Source organism: Bufo bufo, chromosome 3, assembly GCF_905171765.1.
Source record: "Bufo bufo chromosome 3, aBufBuf1.1, whole genome shotgun sequence".
Taxonomy (NCBI): Eukaryota; Metazoa; Chordata; class Amphibia; order Anura; family Bufonidae; genus Bufo; species Bufo bufo.
This window is the reverse complement of record NC_053391.1, coordinates 21280317-21296791: the sequence shown is the minus strand read 5'-3', so window position 1 is coordinate 21296791 and position 16475 is coordinate 21280317.

Here is a 16475-nt window from a genome sequence, read left to right as displayed (position 1 = left end):
GTCGTGGATTCTGGTATCTAATATCCTGTTAGTCAGGCCACCCGAAACCATAAGATAGTCGATTCTCGACCACGAGTCATGTGGATTTGAATAAAATGAGTATTCCCTACTGTCAGGATTTAACATTCGCCAGGAGTCAATCAATGCCGTGTCCTCCAAGAACTTTGCCAGGGCCCCCTTTGTAATAGGAGGGCGCTCTCTAGAATTCCGTATTGGTTTCCTGTCTTCTCTTAAAGAGGCCACGGCATTGAGGTCTCCCCCTACCAGCTTATTGACTGACGTATCCCTTTCAATAGTCCCGGCTAGGTCATTCAAAAAAGGTCTACTATCCCCATTAGGACCATATACATTATAAATCTGAAGCTCATCTGTTCCCAAGGCGATTTTTACTGTGCACCGTCTACCCTCATCATCGTTCGACTGATCCATGATGGTGCATGATAGATTTTTGTGAAATAAGATCATTACTCCTGCTTTGCGGTTTACCGCTGGAGAACCCAACACCCTACCTACCCACATCTTTTTCATCCTGGGATAGTCCTCTTCTATCAGATGAGTCTCCTGTAAGAGGGCTATATCAGCACGGAGATTCTTCAAGTGCCTAAGTATCTTGTTGCGCTTTTGAGGTGAGCGCAATCCTTTTACGTTCTAGGAAACTACTCTCATGGAGGGTTCCACTGGGCATTGAAGCTGATTAAGGAGTGATTGAAGGCAGACATCCTATCAACAAGTCTAAATAATACCCTTCCCCTAACCCCTCCATCTAACAATAACAAAGAATAAACATAAGCATAGAACCTTAGGGCGGTAAGCCCAAAAAGTAACCCTAAAGGCCACATTTGTTTGCTCAGAACCTTCACTTTTTTCCCCATGTGAAAATGAGCGACAATGGTGTTTTGATCGCTCTGCTCCCCACCTCCCCCGCCCTTTAAAACATCATCCCAAATGCCTTTTATAAACACATGTAGTACTTTGAAAAGAAAACCGAACCTATATTGCCTCATCCATCCGGCCCGCCTCCCGGACCTGAGAGATCCTGGCCCCCGGGACAAAGGCTATGCCTTAAGACCCTAAGGGAGCAAACTTCCCATGATCCCTCCTGCCCGAGAGGCCACCTCGAGCGGACCCGCATGTCAATGGGTCCAACCCCCCCGATCTGGAAGACCGGGGCCCCCAGGTCAAACATCTCCAGGGGAGCGAAATCGCCCCCGGCCTCCCCGACTCAGAGGAGCCGCCCCAACAAAACATACCAGCTCCCGCGTTACAGATCGTCCCGGGCTCTCTAAAGCCCCCACGGTGGAACCTCCAGGAGAGGAAAGAAAATCAAAGTCATCTTGCTCCGCGGTGCTGGCTTGGACTGATTCGATCCGCCCGGGGGCGCTCCTGGAAGTCCGATCCCGACGGGTCCTAGGCGAAATCCTGAGGTCCCCACTCTCGATGTCGCGGTGAAGTCTGTGCTCCTCGGTTAGATGGTGAGTATCCTTCTATGGCTGCCAGCGCTTCACTTGGCGTGTGGTACAATGTAGACGAACCATCTGAGCGAAAGATCCGGAGCGAGGCAGGGTAGATCAACGCAAATCTTACATTCTTGTTGTGCAATTGCGTGCAGATCGGAGAAAATGCTTTGCGTCTCCTTGCCACCTCTGCAGAGTAATCTCCAAATAGCAGAATTTTCGCCCCTCTCAACATTATGGGGCTTTTGCGCGCTTTAAATGCTCTAAGAATGGTCTCCTTATCGGAGTAGTCCAGGTAGCGCATTATGACCTGTCTTGGTCTGGAAAGTTGGCGGTCATCGCCCCGGTTAAGTGGGCCCACTCGGTGTGCTCTCTCTACTTTACAGAGTCGTTGGATTCCCAGGGCTTTGGGCAGCTCAGTTTCGCAGATAGCAACCAGATCACTTGCCGGGATTGCCTCCTTCAGCCCCACCACTCTCAAATTGTTGCGTCTGGATCTATTTTCCAAGTCCTCTAACTTTTCACCAAGTCTCTTATTTTCTGTAAGGACTTTCTGCAATTTGTAGAGGACAGATTCTGTGGTGTCCTCAATCACTTGTATCCTAGATTCCGCGGCATTTAGCCTGGTATCATGCTCCTGGACAGTTTCCTGCAGTTGTTGCATCACCCGAGTGACGGATGAGGCCAGAGTCTCTTTTAGGTCAGGAGCTAAGTGAGCGGCCACTTCGATTGCAAGCTCCTTATAATCAATGTGTCTGATTAATGAATCCGGCATGAGACTCCGCACCTCACTTCCCTCGTCGGGCTGCTGTGAGAGAGCCCGGGCCCCGTCGCCATCCACCTTCTCTGAGTTTGGCGCCATACTGGCGGGCGCTGCGTCTCCCTGTAGCGGTGAAGACAGCACTCTGGTTTTTAGTTTCTTGCCCATATTAATAAGATACCGATCCATACAGCGTGTGCGGACCGTGTGTTCTCTCCTGTCCCACCGATGTTGAGGGTGTATGGGCAATTTGTCTCGGTTTGTGGCAGGTTCATGGGGAGCTCACTTTCCAAGCGACTTCACATGGCGGCGCCGGAACCGGAAGCCTCACCTCGGTTGTAACGAGTGGTTATTTCAGTCAACGTTGCTCTTCTATCAGCCTGAATCAGTCGGCCCATTCTCCTCTGACCTCTAGCATCAACAAGGCATTTTTGCCCACAGGACTGCCGCATACTGGATGTTTTTCCCTTTTCACACCATTCTTTGTAAACCCTAGAAATGGTTGTGCGTGAAAATCCCAGTAACTGAGTAGATTGTGAAATACTCAGACCGGCCCGTCTGGCACCAACAACCATGCCACGCTCAAAATTGCTTAAATCACCTTTCTTTCCCATTCTGACATTCAGTTTGGAGTTCAGGAGATTGTCTTGACCAGGACCACAACCCTACATGCATTGAAGCAACTGCCATGTGATTGGTTGACTAGATAATCGCATTAATGAGAAATAGACCAGGTGTTCCTAATAATTCTTTAGGTGAGTGTATGTGAAGCTCCATTGTAGGATTGACTACCTAAAGCTGTGTTCTGTTGTATAATTGTCTAAACATTAGGCCAATTTTCATTTTTGCATTACATATGTATGTCCCAGGACAACCAATTTGAATCCCACAATTTACCGCAAGGACCCCCTGAAGAAATTCAATACCTCTGAACATCATGATGTTGTGGATGCTACTGACTATTGCCACCTGTTCTTGGAAAATATAAATGTCTATAGTGGCTCTCCCCTCTGTATTACCAGAACAAGTTGCACTGTCAATGGGCTAACTCTCTGCGCAAAAGCAAAAATAAAATATATACAAATGGAATTTGCAGGCACTTACATCTGTAACATATCAAAGCCTCTCTTGTGAACCATATGTGGTTCACAAAAAAGGCTTTGATATACCTGTACTTACCTTAGACTACACTTAACTTGAGGCTTTCTGGCATTATTTGTTCTTGGTTGAATCTTATTGCTGCTTATTCCTTTCTTTATCATTATGACTTCTTCATGAGTACATATTCCATAGTCTTACTCTCTCCTATAGCATTATTTGAGTGATTTATTGCCATTTGTCATTTGGGAAAACTCTTCACATTAAGAAATGATATCTATTGGATCTAAGAAACAAAATGGATCTTTCTACAGACAGTGACATGGTCCATGATTGCATCTAATTCAGATATTTTGCTTTTCTGTTGTTTATGTTAACTGTACTTTTAGTTAGTAAATATTCCTTGAACCAGGATAACAGAAGTGTCGTGGCTCCTCTTTACTATACACACAGCCCTGCTATACATACATCTAACAAATAGTGATGAGCTTCATAGGCAATATTCATTTTCGAGATATTTCGCAAATGTTTCACATAATATTTGCAATAAGTTTGCTAGTTCTAGAATTTGTGATGTCCAGTCATTATTTTTGCGATTGCACAAATCGGTACTAATGATACACATATTTTTTGCGCAAAACATGCAACTTCACATTTTATTAGGTGTGGGGATTTGCTCTGGTAGACAGGCTTGCGGACGCAGTATAAAGGCAACGACAACATCTTTAAATTAAACAGTTCAGTGTTTTATTCACACATAAGGAAAGTGACAACAAAAAGTCAGTTTCAAAGAAAAAACCTTGAGTCTGGTGTTTGTTCACACCAGGCAGCAACACATAAGTCCTTGGGTGAAACAGAAGTCCACGTGCTTTCATCCAAACAAGATAGCAGACCTTAAACCCGGGGTAAACTCTCAGGCCCCAACACAGAGACTGGCAAATCTCCACTGTTAGATGGTACAAAAAATATATTAGGTCAGCACTAAGCACTGGAGTCCCAGTATTCCAATTCGTGGTGGTGCCTGCAGCGTTGGATCCCGGTCTGGGGGTTCCCGTAGTAAATAGCAGAAAATGAGAAAGCCGCGGCACTCAAAGGGATCAAATGACAGTTTCTTTTATTTCACCTCTTGTGGCAACGTTTCGACCGAGTGGTCTTTATCAAGCACAATACAACAGTGGTACAATGAACATATAAATACCTCCCCTTGGTCTCACATTGGCCTCAGTTCAGACATACCCTTTTAACCCTCTATACACATTATATCATTTCAAGCATATACTACAAGACACAAGTCCTCATTAGTTCAGTTGTTAAGATGTTAAGGTCTTTGCCTACCGTGCCTCCATGCTGTTTGAGCCCCGCCCGGATCTACATCGCTCCGGTGTATTAGCACACTGTGTATTTCACCTGGCGTCCCTCAGTTCCAGCTGCGCTTGCGCCGGTGTTGTCACTTCCGCCCTTCTGATTCACTTCCGCCAGTCCTTCGACGGAATTTCCGCTCACATGACTGGAGGTCTAAGGTGACGTATTGTCACCTGGTCGAAGTTACTAGGTAACCGGACGCCAGGCTCTATTGATATGTATACAACTTCTAGAGAGGATCTTTCTGGGACGCAATGCGGCGATCCAGAGCATACCAGAGCGTAACCATACATTCCAGCATTTATTTAACCATAATATACATAAAGCACTGTAGTGCGGGAACTATTGCTGCCATTCAGGATCCATTTTTTTATTATATTACATTTCATTTCTGGATGAACCACATGGTGTTGAATTACTGTTCGGCATATCCACCATTCAATCTAAGGCTGGTGTATAGATCATAGGCTCCAGAGGAAATCAGCCCCCAGCCCCCATGGTCATCCAGCCCTATTTTCACAATCATTCTTACGGTTTCTACGGAGTGGGAGGCTATACTCCAAAGGTTGGATCTGCCTTCCCCTTTTACCCCTTCTCCTTTTTATGGATACACTGCCATTGCCCAGCTCAATCACCATAACTCCATTTCCATTACTAATCCCTAGAATGTCACCTTAGACCTCCAGTCATGTGATCGGAAATTCCGTCGAAGGACTGGCGAAGTGAATCAGAAGGGCGGAAGTGACGACACCGGCACAAGCGCAGCTGGAACTGAGGGACGCCAGGTGAAATACACAGTGTGCTAATACACCGGAGCGATGTAGATCCGGGCGGGGCTCAAACAGCATGGAGGCACGGTAGGCAAAGACCTTAACATCTTAACAACTGAACTAATGAGGACTTGTGTCTTGTAGTATATGCTTGAAATGATATAATGTGTATAGAGGGTTAAAAGGGTATGTCTGAACTGAGGCCAATGTGAGGCCAAGGGGAGGTATTTATATGTTCATTGTACCACTGTTGTATTGTGCTTGATAAAGACCACTCGGTCGAAACGTTGCCACAAGAGGTGAAATAAAAGAAACTGTCATTTGATCCATTTGAGTGCCGCGGCTTTCTCATTTTCCACTGTCAGATGGAGGATAATCCACCACCAGCTGAGACTGCTGGCTGGGTTTTATATCCCTAACCAAAACCTAGCCTGGAATGTGGGGAACAGCCACCCACCATGCACTTTGGCTGTTTCCAGTAAGAGAGGGCCCGGATCGGCACACTAAATAACCAATAGTGTCAGTCAGTAGAGTTGAGAGGACACCTGGATGTTCGGGTTAGGGTCAAGTTCGGCAGGTTCGGCCGAACTTGAAAAAAAGTTCGGGTTCGGGACCTGAACTTGACCCCGAACCCGAACCCTATTGAAGTCAATGGGGACCCAAACTTTTGGGGACTAAAATGGCTCTAAAATAGTCCTGTAAAGGGCTAGAGGGCTGCAAAAGGCATCAAAATGTGCTTAAGAGCATGGCAACTGTTCTGCAAACAAATGTGGATAGGGAAATGACTTATAATAACATAGAATACACAAAATTTAAGAAATAACAATCTGGATCTAGGAGTAGGAGGTTGAGGAGGCGGTGGATCGGTGTATGTGGCGGTGTTGGTTGACGTGGCGGTGTAGGTGGAAGCGGCGGTGAAGGAGAAATAGGTAGCCAATAGTGATTTGTGTTATTTTTTATTTTTAAATTGGGGTATCCCCCAAAATATTGGGACATATAACAAAATAAAACTAAGAATAAGTGCACTTGAGTACAAGAATGGATGGTTGAGGCTGGTATAAATGTCTATTCTGCACAAGGTACGGACAAGTCCTGTGGGATCCATGCCTGGTTCATTTTAATAAACGTAAGCTTATCCACATTGGCTGCGGCCTGTGATAATGCTCTCTGCCGTGCTAAACACACGTTCACACTATACACTGGCTGCAGGGCAGGTCAGCACATCCAAGGCTGACAAAGCTTTTCCACATTTGGGGCATGCTAACCCTGCCTTCTCAGGTGCTGGTGGTGCCCCAGCTGCGTTGGCGACCTCTTCCTCCTCCTCTGCCTTCACCTTGTGCTTCCACTGTGCCCCCGCTGTCAGGTGGGAGTGCAATAATCAGCGTGCGCTTGTAGTCGCGCATCTGTCAGCAATGCAGAGCAGGGGTTCATTCATGGCAAAAGGGGGTACATGTCACCCAGCAATACAACAGAGGATTTTGAGAGATTTAGGCCCCTGTCAGCAATGCAGAGCAGGGGTTCAGTCACGGCAAAAGGGGGTACATGTCACCCAGCAATACAACAGAGGATTTTGAGAGATTTAGGCCCCTGTCACCCAGGCACAGCAGGGGTTTGTATACGCCAAAAATGGTAAAATTGTCACCCGACAATTAAAAATCCGAATTTTTTCAATTTAAGGCACTAAAATTGCCACTTTTTTAAATTAAAATGGCTCTAAAATAGTCCTTGAAAAGGCTAGAGGGATGTAAAAGGCAGTAAAATGGCCTGCACTAGATCCATATGGCAGCTATGTAGTGGTCGGTTCCCTCTAGTGTCTACCCACTCCGCCATGACCTCCTTTCTATATGACCCTAACCTCCCCACTAGTCTTACCGCATCCACGACGAGACCATGGTTTCAATGAGGGGTGTTCAGGTTTGCAGATATTGTAGACCCCGTCACTAGGGACCTTTTGCCGTTTTTAACCCTCCAGACCAAATATGATCTCCCCCCCCTCCTCCAATTACTTTCATATCCAAATTAGTCACTTTGCCTGGTCCATTTTCTCGGGGGTTACAGTCTCCCTCCCGACTGCCTTTGAACGCCTTTGTAGGGAAGGGGCACACACGAAGGGTTTGATTTCTGAAATCTATTACTGATTACTAACCCCCTTTCCTGATCGGGTCCAACGGCACTCCTACATGGTTCGGTGGGAGGAATATCTGGGGATGACTTTACCGGACACACTGTGGCGCCTTATATGGAGGAGGGCAGCGAAATCCTCAATGGTGGTACTGCATCAGGAGAACCAGTATTAAATTTTGATGCATTGGTATCACACTCCTGACCTCCTTCATAGAATGAATACGGTAGTTCCGAGTGAGTGCTGGAGGAGCAGGTTACATAGGGGTACACTGCCTCATATCTATTGGGACTGTCCCAAGATACGCCCCTACTGGACTGGAGTGGGCACCCTTCTAAGTGACATTTTTGAAGTGGAGATCCAGCCTGACCCTATGTCCTTCCTGCTCAATGTGATACCTCGTCAAGTTAAAAAACACTCACTTAAGTTGCTACTAATGATACATACAGCAGCCCGTTGTCTAATACCTCGATGTTGGAAAAGCCCCGAACCACCAAGGGTTTCTGATTTGTATGCTAGGGTGACGGAAGTCCGAACCCTGGAATACTCCACAGCTATGTTTCAGGACAAAATTGCTCTCTTCAATGCCATATGGGATCCCTGGGATGTTTACTGGGCTACGAGACATCCTTAGAGAGCTGTTGAGAATAGTGTATCTCCCCCCCTCCCTTTTGTGTCTTTGTTCTTGTCGTTTGTCTTGTTTTGTTGTTATTCAGTGGTCCTATAATGGACTGATTAAAGACAGACACAGTTTATCTTTCTTCTGTGCACTTTATTGTCATATTAATGCTTGACATTCCTCTTTCTGAATATTACTGAATGTTATTAATAGTGATGAGCGGGAGGTGCCATATTCGATTTCGCGATATTTCGCGAATATTCGATTGAATATTCGTCTTATATTCGTCAAAATCGAATATTCGTAATTATTCCATTTATCGCGAATAATATGCGATTTAATTAATCGCATATTGCGATTTTTCTTTTGACAGTTTAAGGCAACGTTCCTATGACTAATTGACTATGGCTAGGCTAATATGTGTATTTTACGAATATTCTTAATATTGCTCTAACTTAGTTTTAGAATATTCGTAATATTCTAAAAGACGAAGTTAGAGCAATATTACGAATATTCGTAAAATACACATATAGATTGTAATTTAGCTAATATAGTGCTATAATCCTTTTTTTTTTGTCTAATTTTTTTTGCCTCTTCTGAACTTCAGTTTTGGAAAATATGTACACTATTAAAAAAAAATACTATAGCACTATATTAGCTAAATTGTAGTCTATATGTGTATTTTACAAATATTCTTACTATTGCTCTAACTTCGTCTTTTAGAATATTCGTAAAAGACGAAGTTAGAGCAATATTACGAATATTCGTAAAATACACATATAGATTGTAATTTAGCTAATATAGTGCTATAATCCATTTTTTTTGTCTAATTTTTTTTGCCTCTTCTGAACTTCAGTTTTGGAAAAGATGTACACTAAATTGCAGTCTATATGTGTATTTTACGAATATTCTTAATATTGCTCTAATTTCGTCTTTTAGAATATTCGTAATATTCTAAAAGACGAAGTTAGAGCAATATTACGAATATTCTAAAAGACGAAGTTAGAGCAATAATATTCCACTTTGGCATACTGCTCCCCGATAAGCGTCCCCGTAACCATGGGAACGCCTGTGGGTTAGAATATACCATCGGATCTGAGTTTTCTCGATCTCAGGGAGAACTCAGATCCGATGGTATTTTCTAACCCACAGGCGTTCCCATGGTGACGGGGACGCTTGTCGGGGAGGTGTATGCCGAAGTTGATTAAATAACGAATATATTCACTATATTGCTATGTATTCGTTTTTTCGAATATTCGTGAATCTTGATTTCGATTTTTTGCTCCAAATAATATTTGATTTTTTTATTTTTATTTTTATTTGCTATCGCTGTCCCTAATTTAAATAAGGCTACTTTCACACTTGCGTTCGGAGCGGATCCGTCTGGTGTCTGCACAGACGGATCCGCTCCTATAATGCAAACGATGGGATCCGTTCAGAACGGATCCGTCTGCATTATATTTCAGACAAAATTCTAAGTCTGAAAGGACAAACTGAACTACTATAGAAACATCCTATGTAGTCAGTTGGCCGCTGCATATCTGCGCCATCGTCCATTCTCTCGCAGGTCTGACAGGGGGAGCCCTCTGCGCTCTTGTTCCACTGCCATGGCTACTGTGGCGGGGTGGGGGGTAGGAGCAGTACCAGCTCCATCAGCAGCAGCTTGAGTCTAGAGTCGATGATGAGCAGCTTTCTTTACCCGCCTAGTGGAGCAGAACCTGAACCAGCAGGTGGTGCCATACCTTGACAGCACCCTGCCATCCCACATTGAAGACCCGCTGGACTAATGGGCAGCCAAACTGGATTTGTGGCCACAACTGGCAGAGTTTGCCCTGGAAAAGCTGTCCTGGCCAGCCAACAGTGTGGCATCAGTGCAGATGTTTAGTGCGGCGGGGGCCATAGTTACCCCAAGGAGAACTCGTCTGTCCACCCTAAATGTGGAGAAACTGACTTTTGTCAAGATGAATCAGGCGTGGATCAGCCAGGATTTCCACCCACCAATGGCTGATGCATCAAACTAGATCATCCATGGTGCCACACCAACACTTTGACAAAAGAGACCGGTTTCTTCTGGCTACCTGCCTCAGCTACTATTCTGATGCTACCACCCGCCTTATGCCACACATCTGATGCCAAGTGCTCCTTCTTTCACCCACCATCATCTGCGGGTACTGTTATTGCCACCCACCTCCCCACTCTGTCGTTTCCTGATGCTGCTGCCACCTTACCGCTCAGGCTCCTCATGCTGCTGTTGCACCTCCACACTATGTCATTGTACAACTCTGTGGCCTCCTCATGCTGCTGCTGCCACTGCCACCTCCACACTATGTCACCTTGCCACTCTTTCAACTCAACACTATTTCACTGGTCCACTCTGTGGCCTCCTCATGCTTCTGCTAACTCAAAACTATGTCACTGGGCCACTCTATGGTCTCCTCATGCTGCTGCTACCTCAACACTATGTCATTGGGCCACTATGTGGACTTCTCAAGCTGTTCTCCCACCCTCACCACTCCATGACTGGGCCACTATTTTGCCTTTTTGGCCTTTTTGACATCATCATTTATTTGGCCCTTATTCTGATCTGTCAGAAAAAAAAGAAAAATGAGACGCACAACGTATCTTGTCTGTGTAGCAACTGTAAGGCCTGTATCGTCCCATCATATTTGGTTTATGATTTGGTAGACAAAAGCAGGAGTAGGTACAAAATACAGAAGACATCCAAATATTACATTCACATGTCATCTCTGTTGTGGATCCACTCCTGTTTTTTTTGAGCTTTAGCACTACTGATGGATTACTGACCAATTGCTGATCGAGTGAAGACTAATGCTCAACAGACAGGATATGTTTTTTTGGGATTATTGTTCTGATGGATCAGAGGAAGGGCAAAATAATCAGTGACCTCAACACAAACTTACTGCTGACACCCTCTCCACTCTCTCATGGGGCTCTCCTTGTATAATCATTTCATAGAACAGGTTCTGTAGAAATCTATGTGGAATCAGCTGACAACGATGTAAAAGGAGTGCGCTCTTTCACGCTACAGTAGGATCTTGGGCCTCTGCACGGTTCTTTATGCCTGGGGCTAACATCGACCTATAAGTCTGAGTTGACACTTAAGTTCTTTGGTCAGTTTTGGCCCTGTAATTGCCCAAATAAGTGAAGTGTGCATTGATTCTAAGAGTGACGCCTGTCATGTGCGTGTCATACTGACTTACAGTATTATTTCACTACCGCAGCAGACTCCCTATGCGTGTTACAGCAAGGCACAGTGTTCTACACCACTTTACAGGCTCTATGCAGGCAGGAAATAGCTGTTTTTTAAAAGCGATTCGCCACAAAAAAGATTTTTGGATCAAATCTTTTTGCAAAATTCGGTAAACCGACTGAACCGAATTTTTGAGAAATTTGCTCATCTCTAGTCATCAATACTAAGTACCAGATAACCCTTTTAATTGGATGAAATAACTTTACAATATTATTTCTGTTATAACTGTAGACTAATAGGTCTAAAGCTTGGGGGCAATCACATGTCTCTGTAAATGTGGTAGATTATACACAAGGCGTGGCTTCTTATACACATTACAGTAGTGGAGCAATATTTTAATCATTTTAATTTCACCCAATGCCAACAACAAAAAAATGTCTGCATTTATTAGATTTCATGCTAATTTAAAGCATTAAATTTACAGCCAAGTTTGGTTCCTAATTATTTCAACTTTTCCTTTCAAAATATATACTGTATATCTTTTTTTATTTTTTGCATAATAAAACTTTTTTTCTAATTTTAGAGTCATTCACCCTACAAATAAGATCTGTAAGAAATAATACATTTGAATAATGAAAGTCTTATAATCTGTTAGAGTGGATGTAACAGGGAGTATTTCATATATGCGAAATATAGATGGAAAGTAGAGATGAGCAAAGTATTTAAAAATTTGATTTGGCTACTTTGCCGAATTTTACAAAAAAAATCGCTTTTAGAAATATGATTTTGTCATAAAGGTCATTTCTTTGTAGTAGTTGCAATAACAGGGGCAGCGATTGCTCCACCCCCATCATTGTACCACTTAGACATCTAAAAACAATAATACAGTCTAAAAATTTTTTAAAATAATGAAATCATACTTTCTTCATCCATTTGATCATGAAGGGCCAGTTGCCGCCATCTTACTTGAAGATCTGGAGCAAAATCTTGCGCGGCAGAAGATTATGTCATCATGCAACCTGATGTGCTCACTTCCTATGTCACTGCTTAAGGAATTTTGTGCAAGATTTTTAATGTAGGTGGAGGCGGCTGGCTCTTTACATTCAAACAGATTAGGAAAGTATGATTTTTTTTTATTTTTTACTGCCATTCAGGAAAAGTTGATTCGCTACCATAAAGCACAAAGAAATTTCCCTGAATTTTGTATAGAATTCCATTTCGTGGAGTTCCATTAGGTTAAACAATGGAGAGTCATGTGGTTGTTTTTCTGGAAGGAATGTATCTCATCAAGATGAAAAATGTTTATTGTTTACAATGATTTTTACATGAAAAGTTCTCGGAGTATCCCAAGAATCTCTTACAGATGCTAAATAGGAGTGTAAACAATAGGTCTCTACTCTGAAAATACAATGTGTAAATGAAGGACCATCTCAGGAGGCCAGAAAATGCTAAACTGGTTGATGAGTAGATTATTCTTCAATTGTATATGGTAATGAGGGAAGCCAGATCTGATGATGAAAGGTTTCATTGCTTATAAAGGTGAGACTGGGCGTCTACTGGGGGAAGACGAGGAGCAGATAGCTATAGCCACCAAAGGGGTATAAAACACCCAAGCATAGCCCGGAAAGCTTGAATTCACCAACGGAAGTGACTTAGATCAGCGACTTGAGAAGACTCTGACTGGAGATCATGTCCTGTGGAATTTGTGGAGGGTTCTTGTCTGGTAAGTATCACTGAACTGACTGTGAGTGTAAGAAATTATAAGATATTGTAATCTGTGCTGTGTATAAGGACAATGTGTCACCACAGTGTAAATAAAATGTAAATGCCACATTAAAACTCATAAGCTAGAAATTTCAGGATATTGTTAGAATTTTTAGAATAAGGCTTTCCATAACTAATATAAACAAAGGGGCAGCCCAGACAATTTCCATTGTAAATATGGAACATATCAGACAGTGTAGGGTTTGTGGGTTATAGTAGTGTGAAGAAACAGATTTGATAAATGCAGGGGACAATGGAACATCTCTAATACTCTCCACAGGAAAAAACAATCCACTCTAATGCTTTATCAGCATCAGTTCCAAGCAGAACTAGTGGGGTCTTATGTTCCTCTGTGCAATACACGGAGTGGATGACACATGTAGTATTAGATGCCCCCTCCCTGCTCTGAACCAGTAAGAGTCTGATAATTTAGGCAGGCTGTATTTAATACCTGAGGGTAAATGTGTTTTTATGGAGACATTTGGGGAAATGGGAGTCTTAGGCAGAGAAATAGGAAATCAAGTTTAATATGGAAAATATATAAGCCTATAAAATTGGTAGAAGAAAATAATTTACCATGACTTTTTCACTAATAAGCTACTAGATGAAGCTAACATAAAAACTAGAGGATATTGGTGAAGAGTAGATATGAAGCAACCAATGCCAGGGAGCTACTGCAAATGCTTCTCCTGTTCTATTGAACCCAAGCTGTTTGATTATTAGATAGATACCACTTTATCTGAATGGCTGCCATGTAAACTACATTTCTAGATACCTGTATTGCTACCACATCCCCCACCACACTTATTGTTTTATGTGGCACTTGTAAACAAATTAATACATATAGAAGAAATTTATAATTTATGATTTGTTATATTTCTGCTCACTATTCACTGTAATGAGTGACTTGGTTGCTGGAAATTCTGGTTGTGTATCTAGGGCAATGTTTCAGTGTGGCAGTGCACATTGTGTCTCTCTAATCTGCTTTCAAAGGGGTTATTTCCCAGTCTGGGTCTAAATATGCACAGTTTGTCTATGTATTCATTAGTCTTACCTTTTAGTTCCTGAGTTCTGTCTGAAGTTCTCTCTGAATTGTGTGGCCAGGACTGGGCTGTGTGACAATGTCTGCTGTTGTGCAATAGTGTTTGCTTCTGAAGTCTCTGTGAGTCTGGGTTACGGAAGTCATGATCAAAGTCTGTACAGTTTATATTTTGGTCTTTGTCTGGGTTTCAGAAATCTAGAAATTTGAAGTCCATGTCTTTGTTTCTCCTTCCCTGTAGGCTAGCTGCCTTCAACCTACACTCACCTAAAGAATTATTAGGAACACCATACTAATACGGTGTTGGACCCCCTTTTGCCTTCAGAACTGCCTTAATTCTACGTGGCATTGATTCAACAAGGTGCTGATAGCATTCTTTAGAAATGTTGGCCCATATTGATAGGATAGCATCTTGTAGTTGATGGAGATTTGAGGGATGCACATCCAGGGCACGAAGCTCCCGTTCCACCACATCCCAAAAATGCTCTATTGGGTTGAGATCTGGTGACTGTGGGGGCCATTTTAGTACAGTGAACTCATTGTCATGTTCAAGAAACCAATTTGAAATGATTTGAGCTTTGTGACATGGTGCATTATCCTGCTGGAAGTAGCCATCAGAGGATGGATACATGTTCTCATTCTGTTTACGCCAAATTCGGACTCTACCATTTGAATGTCTCATCAGAAATCGAGACTCATCAGACCAGGCAACATTTTTCCAGTCTTCAACAGTCGAATTTTGGTGAACTTGTGAAAATTGTAGCCTCTTTTTCCTATTTGTAGTGGAGATGAGTGGTACCCGGTGGGGTCTTCTGCTGTTGTAGCCCATCCGCCTCAAGGTTGTGCGTGTTGTGGCTTCCCAAATGCTTTGCTGCATACCTCGGTTGTAACGAGTGGTTATTTCAGTCAACGTTGCTCTTCTATCAGCTTGAATCAGTCGGCTCATTCTCCTCTGACCTCTAGCATCCACAAGGCATTTTTGCCCACAGGACTGCCGCATACTGGATGTTTTTCCATTTTCACACCATTCTTTGTAAACCCTAGAAATGGTTGCGCGAAAATCCCAGTAACTGAGCAGATTGTGAAATACTCAGACCGGCCAGTCTGGCACCAACAACCATGCCACGCTCAAAATTGCTTAAATCACCTTTCTTTCCCATTCTGACATTCAGTTTGGAGTTCAGGAGATTGTCTTGACCAGGACCACACCCCTAAATGCATTGAAGCAACTGCCATGTGATTGGTTGACTAGATAATTGAATTAATGAGAAATAGAACAGGTGTTCCTAATAATTCTTTAGGTGAGTGTATATTCCAGCCTTGCTGTGTTTTAAAGTTGAGGCACAGTGGTTCCACAAATTCTGTAACAGGGTGATTTTGGTGTCAGCTATAAGTCTTTCTTTGTTTTGTGAAAATACACCAACAGGGGGTTGATCTATAAATACATCTGGCATGGATATACAAAGGGCATAGATGACATCCATATGATCTGACCTGTGCAGTATAAACAATTCGGCGCATCACAATGATAAAATTAAATCTTTATTATGACATAAAAACATACAGACAAATACATATTTGTAGAGACCATACAGAGTGTCTACAGGGGCAGTCCACAATAACACCGCTACCAACTGGTAGTAAATCACTGCTGAGCCCACAATCTCTGTGTGGGAACACTGTGTATAGTGTATCTAGACCAGCATATAATATAAAAGCTGCCTCTAGCAATAAACACATCCATATGATCTGACCTGTGCAGTATAAACAATTCGGCGCATCACAATGATGCTACAGTGTGTGCATCGAAGCGCTCAGAATCCCCTTCTTACCCGATATCCAGCAGTGTGTGTGTGGGCTGTCTCTGTCTGACACTGCTGGAAATCGGGTAAGAAGGGGATTCTGACCGCTTCGATGCACACACTGTAGCATCATTGTGATGCGCCGAATTGTTTATACTGCACAGGTCAGATCATATGGATGTGTTTATTGCTAGAGGCAGCTTTTATATTATATGCTGGTCTAGATACACTATACACAGTGTTCCCACACAGAGATTGTGGGCTCAGCAGTGATTTACTACCAGTTGGTAGCGGTGTTATTGTGGACTGCCCCTGTAGACACTCTGTATGGTCTCTACAAATATGTATTTGTCTGTATGTTTTTATGTCATAATAAAGATTTAATTTTATTGGGTATTATATAGTACCGGTTCTCTTTTGTTGGTATCAAAATAAATAAGGCATAAAAGTCTTCCAGTCTGTAATACTTACTAA